Source organism: Musca autumnalis, unplaced genomic scaffold, assembly GCF_047663935.1.
Source record: "Musca autumnalis isolate F117 unplaced genomic scaffold, ASM4766393v1 scaffold_1, whole genome shotgun sequence".
In the NCBI taxonomy this organism is placed as follows: domain Eukaryota; kingdom Metazoa; phylum Arthropoda; class Insecta; order Diptera; family Muscidae; genus Musca; species Musca autumnalis.
The window spans coordinates 103121232-103129554 of record NW_027411644.1 but is presented as its reverse complement, the minus strand read 5'-3'; the positions used below and the strand labels follow the sequence as shown (position 1 = coordinate 103129554).

General features: G+C 33.6%; 1 pseudogene; it reads right to left on the bottom strand.

The window, feature by feature from the left end:
* Positions 1–218: 218 nt before the first annotated feature.
* On the bottom strand, positions 219–645 carry LOC141390710 (NHP2-like protein 1 homolog; annotated as a pseudogene).
* Between the last annotated feature and the right edge of the window lie 7678 nt (positions 646–8323).

Genomic DNA, 8323 nt, shown 5'->3' with positions numbered 1-8323 from the left:
TAGGAGGAATTTACCTCCATATGTAGGTTGACGAATTTTTGTACAAGTACTTATGAGGGCACGGGAATGACATATTCAAGTTTTATTTTTGTTTTATTTTTTCAGTATTTGTAGCATATTCTATTTGTACAAAAAAGTTTTTTTAGGGGATTGTATAGGTAGTTTGTCACTATTAGTTTAAAGAACAAAAATGTATATATAAAAAATAATAAGAAAACTTAAACTAAAAGTCTTTCGATTTCCTGTTGAATAGAAGTGATCTGAGACTTTAAATGAGATCCTTCATTTCTGGTGACGGAACAGACAATGATGGGTCGTGAAACACCACATGCACGGCCCACAGCCTGCTTTGAACGTACAAAAACATAAGAACATTCTTATCTTCACACAGTAAAGGCAAATGCAAGAGAATTTCCAATGACTCTGCGTCAGCAGCCATAACGATGATTTCGGCCAAACCACGATTCAAGGTTTTGTTAGCTTCGTTGGCACCTTTACGCAATTGATTATAACTCAATGCCTGTTGCAAAAGGTTCATGATTTTAGCTGTTAATTGGGCATCCGCCAATGGGAAACCTTTAGGATTGACTTTATCTGCCATTTTTAAATTTGTGTTTACAAAAGTTTATAATAAACTATGATTTTTATTTAAATTTCAATACAAAATTGAAGAAAACTAGAAAACTCACTCTCGGCGTTGCTGCCGAAATAAAAGAAATTGAACAAACGTTTGGTCCATATCTGTTCAGATTTGGATATAGCCCCCGATTTTGCTATAACACGGTCAATTTTAATTGAATAGCCCTCAAATTTAATATGCGATATTTGTTTAGGCCCCTGACAAGTTTTAAAAATTTTGAAAAAATCGGTTCATATTTGGATATAGCCCTCATATACACTCCGGTTCATCTGATTAGAACCAACCTGATTGAATGTACAAATACCGTTATATCTAACGGTAGGAGAGGAATTGTTAGTCATATTTTTGTGGATATGTAGAGTATATAGTAGCCGAAATTTTCAATACCTAACATTTTTCACATCAGATGAACCGGAGTGTATACCTTACACCGATTTTGCTATATATAATTTCGGCCGATGTCACTTAATTACGAATAATTAAGTAAAATTTTCGAAAATTCATCGATATTTCACATACATTGGGTGTTTAGTGGATCAAATACATAAAATCGGGGAAAATATATGTATATGAGAGCTGTATCCAAATCCAAACGATTTTGTCAAAAAACTAAAAAAGGGCCTAAGAAAATATACCATGTTGAATTTGAAGGCTATTTATCAAAAATTGACCGATTTATAGCAAAATCGGTGAAAGATATATATGGAAAGAAAGATATTTTTTGTAAAAATCGGAAAAGTACTCAGGGGCCTAAACAATATCACATATTAAATTTGAAGGGTGTTCGATTAAAATTGACCGAGTTTGTGAAAATTGGTAAAACTACTCAGGGGGCTAAGGAAATAACACATATTAAATTTGAAGGCTATTCGATCAAAATTGACCGAGTTATAGCAAAATCGAAAAAAGAAATATATGGAGTAGGGTGGGGCGATTTGTGTGGAAGGAAAAAAACCTTAATGAGCCCTTCGCGTTTCTGATTCCTGGGATTGAACTGAGTAAAAAAGTCCACTGGACCATATATCTACCGTGAAAATCGAGCCTCCCGATTTTGACTTTAAGTTTTTTATTGACGTTTTTTGGATATTTTGGCATATAACAGCCAAACCATTGAGATTTTCGATCCAACACAAAGACAAACATTGTAGCCAAGACAGTAATTGAAAACTCTCTAATACATCGCAAAAGCATTGGAACGCTCCTTCAGGCAGTTTTGGCCTTAAGAATGTGCAAACTTTTCGGAAAATGTCTATAAATGACATTTCGCTACAAAATTTGACCCGAAAAATATTCAAGTGTTCTGATGCAAAATTATATCGTGTTGGGATCCATGGACAACGGCAATGCCTTTCTTTCGTTTGGGTCACTTCGTTTTATTTTTTTATAACGGTAAAAGTAGTGAAAATCTGGGTTTCTTACATTTTCAAATTTAAACGGGCATATCTTATTTTTTCCACAACGGATTTCTTTTGATCCTTCTTCCTTTTAAAGGGGTGAATAATGTATTTTGAATAAGCTATTATTGTTTTAAATCGGTTAACCAATGGCTAAGTTATAGTGTTTTATGTCTGAAAACCCCCACAAAAAACCTATAAAGGAATTTCTCATAATTTTCAAAATAAATATTGAACAAAACAAAAAAACATTATATTTTTGAAAATGATGAGAAATTCCTTTATAGGTTTTTTGTGGGGGTTTTCAGACATAAACCACTATAACATAGCCATTTGTTAACCGATTTAAAACAATAATAGCTTATTCAAAATACATTATTCACACCTTTAAAAGGAAGAAGGATCAAAAGAAATCCGTTGTGGAAAAAAGAAGATATGTCCGTTTAAATTTTAAAATGTAAGAAACCCAGATTTTCACTACTTTTACCGTTATAAAAAAATAAAATGAAGTGACCCAAACGAAATAAAGGCATTGCCGTTGTCCATGGATCCCAATACGATATAATTTTGCATCAGAACACTTGAATATTTTTCGGGTCAAATTTTGTAGCACAATGTCATTTATCGACATTTTCCGAAAAGTTTGCACATTCTTAAGGCCAAAACTGCCTGAAGGAGCGTTCCAATGCTTTTGCGATGTATTAGAGAGTTTTCAACTACTGTCTTGGCTACAATGTTTGTCTTTGTGTTGGATCGAAAATCTCAATGGTTTGGCTGTTATATGCCAAAATATCCAAAAAACGTCAATAAAAAACTTAAAGTCAAAATCGGGAGGCTCGATTTTCACGGTAGATATATGGTCCAGTGGACTTTTTTGCTCAGTTCAATCCCAGGAACCAGAAACGCGAAGGGCTCATTAAGGTTTTCAAATCGCCCCTGCCTAATATGGAGGCTATATTAAAATCTAAATCGATATGGACCAAAGTTGAATTTTTTTATTCCTATGCCATCATAAGTACTTGTGCAAAAATTCATCAACCTGGGTCAACTCCTTCTATTTTCTACTTTTGTATGGAAGCGCAACGCTGTGCGGCGCCTGAAAGAATGGACTGACATAATCCGCCTTACGCCTACAGTATTTCCTGGATATTATCACGGCGGAAAATGTAATCATATATCCACACTCCGTTTATAAACAAAATCAGTGCAGATATAAAAATCCCCCGGTTATAAACACAAACAATACATATAAAAATTACCATTAAAACTGCAATATATTTATTTTTTATTAGTATATTAACTCCATTTTTATTCATGACAAAAAAAAAAAAAAACATTGTATTTAAAAACAAGTAAGAGAGGGTTTAAGTCGGTCCGGGCCGACCATGTGATACCCTACTCGATTATTCGTAATGGTCGGGACCGGAGGCATCACGGATAATAGATTTTCCCGGATAATGGAGTAACACTGTTTCTCATATATGTTTAATCGTAAAAAAATGCGTTCTTGCAAATATTTATAAATAAGAATAAGTATTAATTTAAAGTAAGGAAAAAAAATTGAAAATTTACGGATAATCGATTTCCGGATAATCGAGGTTCGACTGTACGTGGTAACATACCAGATATATAGAACATACATACATATATACGCCGTCATTACTGGAAACATAAGGTATTATTTTCCGTATTTTATAATGACCAATCGGGGCTTTTTCGCTACATATTATTAAAACAAGTTAAAAAGAATCAGCTGTCCCGATGGAGATATACCCTCAGCAAATAAGTAAACCAAAAAAAAAATTGCGACGTCGTGAAAGGGGCAGCAAGGCGAGCATATTTCAAACAAATTCAAAACGGTTCGAGAAGAGCTGTTAAACTAAACTTTTCCCAAAAGAGTGGGCCGATATAGTCCATATTCGAACCTGATATAAGCATGGAAGTAATATTTCCACATCCCTAGTTTGGAACAATTAGTCCCTTCTGGAACTATTGTGTGAATAATCTTAGCGAAAATTTTTGAACTTTTGTGGGGGTAATTAACGGAAGGGGTAGACCGATATGTTACATGAATTTTTAGCAAAACAAACTTATAATACCCTTCCCACATTGTGGAGTAGGGTATAATAAACAAAACAACATACTTCGTTGTGTATAATTAGGCACGGAGATTAATAACAGTTAAGCTTGTTTTTTTTTCCATTTTTAACGCATTGAAATAATCATCTGCGACCCTATAAAGTATACATAATATTATATTATAATATTATATATTCCTGATCAGGATAAAATCCGTCTGTTATAATCACTCTAGTGTATAATAATTCAGCTAGCATGCTATATTTTTGCAACCGAGGGTATTTTTTCCATAGGGTCATGTTCGAAAGGCTACTGGCCCACGTTTTGTTACAGCCCCTATATACCGGTACTCTTGATTTTTGGCATTTTAAGAATTAAGCAGTTATTTAAAATTTGAGCTTCGTCCATGTTTTGATATATGTAGGTCCCATTAAACGGTAGCACACGATTTTCGGTATTTTGAGAATTTCAGCTACGTTTTTAGAACAAACTACACAAAAACTTCATCACATAAAAATGTTCAATATAGGTCCATGTTTTGGCACAGGCACCATAAAAACTTACATTCTGATTTTCTGTACTATAAAGATTTTTAATAAGCAGTAGTCACAAAACTTCTTTACTTTCTCAACATAGGTCCGTATTTTGGTATAACTCCTCCCAATGTTTGGTATTTCGAGAATTTTAGATACATTTTTTTCTGGTGGTGGTGGTCACAAAACTTAATCTCTAAAACTTGCCAACAGAAGTCCGTATTTTGGTACCACCCGATTTTCGACATTAGTAAGGATATTTGCTACAAATTTTACTCGAACTAGCTGTAATTTGACGTTTGAGGTTCTAAGTGGTCACAACGCTTCTTCACCAAAAATTGTCAACATAGCACTATAGGTAATTTGCCCTGTTTTTGAGGCAAAAATTAAAAACGGCGGAATTAAAGGATTTTTTAAGTTTTTAAATTATTTATGTGTAAAGTAAAAGTGAGATAAAACAAAGATTTTTACATGTAAATTCGGATATATAGATAAAATAAAGCTTACTACAGCCGCACCTATTATAAAAAAACCACAGATATAACGAACAGATTGTCACCATTACTTAGTTTATATGCAATGAAATTGTAAACAAAAATATTTTCTACATTTATTATTTATTTCCTCAAACCAAACTTCCACAATTTTAAGAGTTGTTATTGAGAAGTAACCTAACAAAATCTGATAAATATCAAAGAACGGGCAAAATCGGGTTTTGAAATGCAGAATACTTTCAGTAGTGTGTTTTAGGTGGCGAAATCACGGCCAAACATGGCCAATTTAATAAAAGTCTATATGAAGTGAGTTTAAGAAAAATAATATATTTATTTCTGACTTTTTGTGTTTTTTGGTCGCTACACAAAATGTTTATGATATATAATATGGCCAATCTATTCCATTTTACATATATTTATATTTGGTTTAATTTTCCACGGTTTTAAACACATTGAAATATACCTTATATTTTATTTATTTTTAGTTTTTCTTCGAAATTCTCACTTTGACTGCAATTTAACCGCGAAAATGGCGCTATTTTGGAAAATATTATTCATATTAATAGATTTTGACATGTTCTTTTTTTAATGCCTACCAAAAAATTATTATTATTGAAAGGTGCAAAATCGACTTTTTGCCTCAAAAACTGGGCAAATTACCTATAGTGCGCATAGGTCCATGTGTTGGTATAGCTCCTCCCGATTTTCGATATTTCGAGAATTTTAGCTACATTTTTTAACCGAACTTGCTGTAATTTAACATTACAGATTTCTAATGTTCACAAAATTTCTTAACTAAAAATTGTCAAGAATGTCCACAATTGTCGACATTTTGAGGATTTTAGCTACAGTTTTTAATCGAACTAGCTGTAATTTGACGTTTGAGGTTCTAGTCGTCACAAGACTTCTCTACCAAAAATTGTTAACATAGGTCAGTGTTGACCTAGTATTCAAAACTCTTCTTTACCTGAAACTGTGGACACTTTTTAAGTAGCCACATTTTCGGTTCCCAATGGTCAAAAAAAGTTCTCCAACGCTAATTGTGTTTGTACCAATTATTTCGGTCCAAATTGGCTGTGATTTGACAGATGGAGTTATCAGTGATTCCAAAAATGTCTATACCAAAATCTATGGACATAGGTTCAGTTATAATTGCAGGTATTGGGAAGTTCTCGGATATAATTAGCTATTACTTTTGTATTTGGGTTTACTAGTGGTCAAAACACTTCTGTGAACATAGGGTATAGCACACATATAACTACACCGCCCAATTTCAGGTATTTTGAAGTTTTAATCTACACTCTCGGCATATATTTCCCGTAATTAGTAATTACGGCCGAACTTAACACTTTTTATCATTTTCCCGAGAAAAAAACGTTTCTCTTCTCCCGTTTTTTCCCAATACCTCTCTCGTGCGCTAAGCGTTGCTACATAATGCGGTGAAATCCTTTTTGCAACATTCTTCCCTATGGAGCAGCAAGACAATCCTGGTGGTATCATGGGTACCTCGGTGGAAGCCTCTGGTACCGATGCACAGTGTTGCCGCTTCCCATACAAAAGTGGACAAATATAGAAAGCGTTGACCTATGTCGAAGAATTTGTGCACAAGTATTTATGAGGGCACAGGAATGAAAAATATCAACCGATTTTCGGTTCAGATTTCGATATACATATGTAGCTCCCATACATATTTTTCCCCGATTTTGCTATTAATCGGTAAATTTTAAAAAATAGCCTTCAAATTAACATAGGATGTTTTCTTAGGCCCTTTTCAGTTTCACCGATTTTGACAAAAATCAGTTTAGATTTGGATATAGCTCTCATATATATTTTCGTATGTGAAATATTGATTAAATTAGGAAAATACGACGTACTTATTCGTAATCAAATCGCCACCCAAAACTTATAATATATCAACCAAATTTTCAGAAAATAATTATTTTAGTGGTCGTCTAATTTTCTTATGCTTATGAAATATTTCATATTTATAGAGCAATAACTTCGTTATTGATGCACATATTGATAAAGTTCTTTCAGATTCGTTGTATCTGATATGTTTACTGTAAGAAAGAAGCGTTAACATATAAACAAGTTAACATCACATTTTTCGATTTTTGTCCACTGCGGCAACACTGTGCGATGTACCGATTTAGCGACTGTGGTTGAGTGGGCAATACTTTGCGATAGCGGGGAGAGGGGAGTGAGTCAATGAGTGATTTTCATCTATCACAATATGATCGATTTGCTTGTGAGTTGACGCGAGATTTATCATCTTCATTATATTGGATATGTCACTGTGAAGGTTAATTGTTTCGGCCAAGAGTTTACAATTTTGGTATTAATATCGCCTAGAATAATTTGAATGTCATGGTCTGAGCACCGGTCACATGTACTTTTTTTTTGGCTCTCGTTAAAAATATTTTTGTCGCTCCGCCCGTTTAACACACAAGTACTTTGGTGCAGATTCGCAGATAGAATACTTTAAAACGCCTAGGTGGCACTCAGTTGTGACTTTAACCCCCTGTTTTTGTAACTTACTTTTGTTCGTTCGTCTATATTCGTAATAATTTAGGCATCCATAGATCAGCCCACAGATCACATACAGACTTAATTTTTCGTAGATGAGTTCCATATACAGTTATGAATTCCTCATTGAAAAATCAGCGGTCTACATTTGCGCTAAGGCGAGTAAATCGATCTACAAAAATTTGACAGTTCGTGTGAGAAGAATAAAAGTTTTTACAAAAACAGGGGGTAAGTAGCATTTATTAAGTTTTTAATATAATTTGAAACGTTAGCGTCTTACCAAGTTGATTCGCTGGCGGCATAAATATTTTACTTAAGTATTTTGCCGTTTAATCTTCATCAATATCTTTTCGATTTCATATCTGATCGCTTGTTCAATATTTTCTTTTTGATACGTGAAGAAACATAATTTACATCCCATTCAAAAACTACTTATTTTCAAATTTTGTGTCTTGGCTTGTTCACAAAAACCCCTCACACACCCAAACATACTGACTGACAACCATAAAGAACTAAACTTATAAAACCAATCAAAACGAAGAAAAATGTTCAGTGTCAATTTATCTTCAAGAGAAATAGGAACATGGCAAAGTGGAAGACATCATCTCAAAATAATTTTGTACTTTTCTTTTTGGGTTCGAAAGTGGTTTGTTTGGC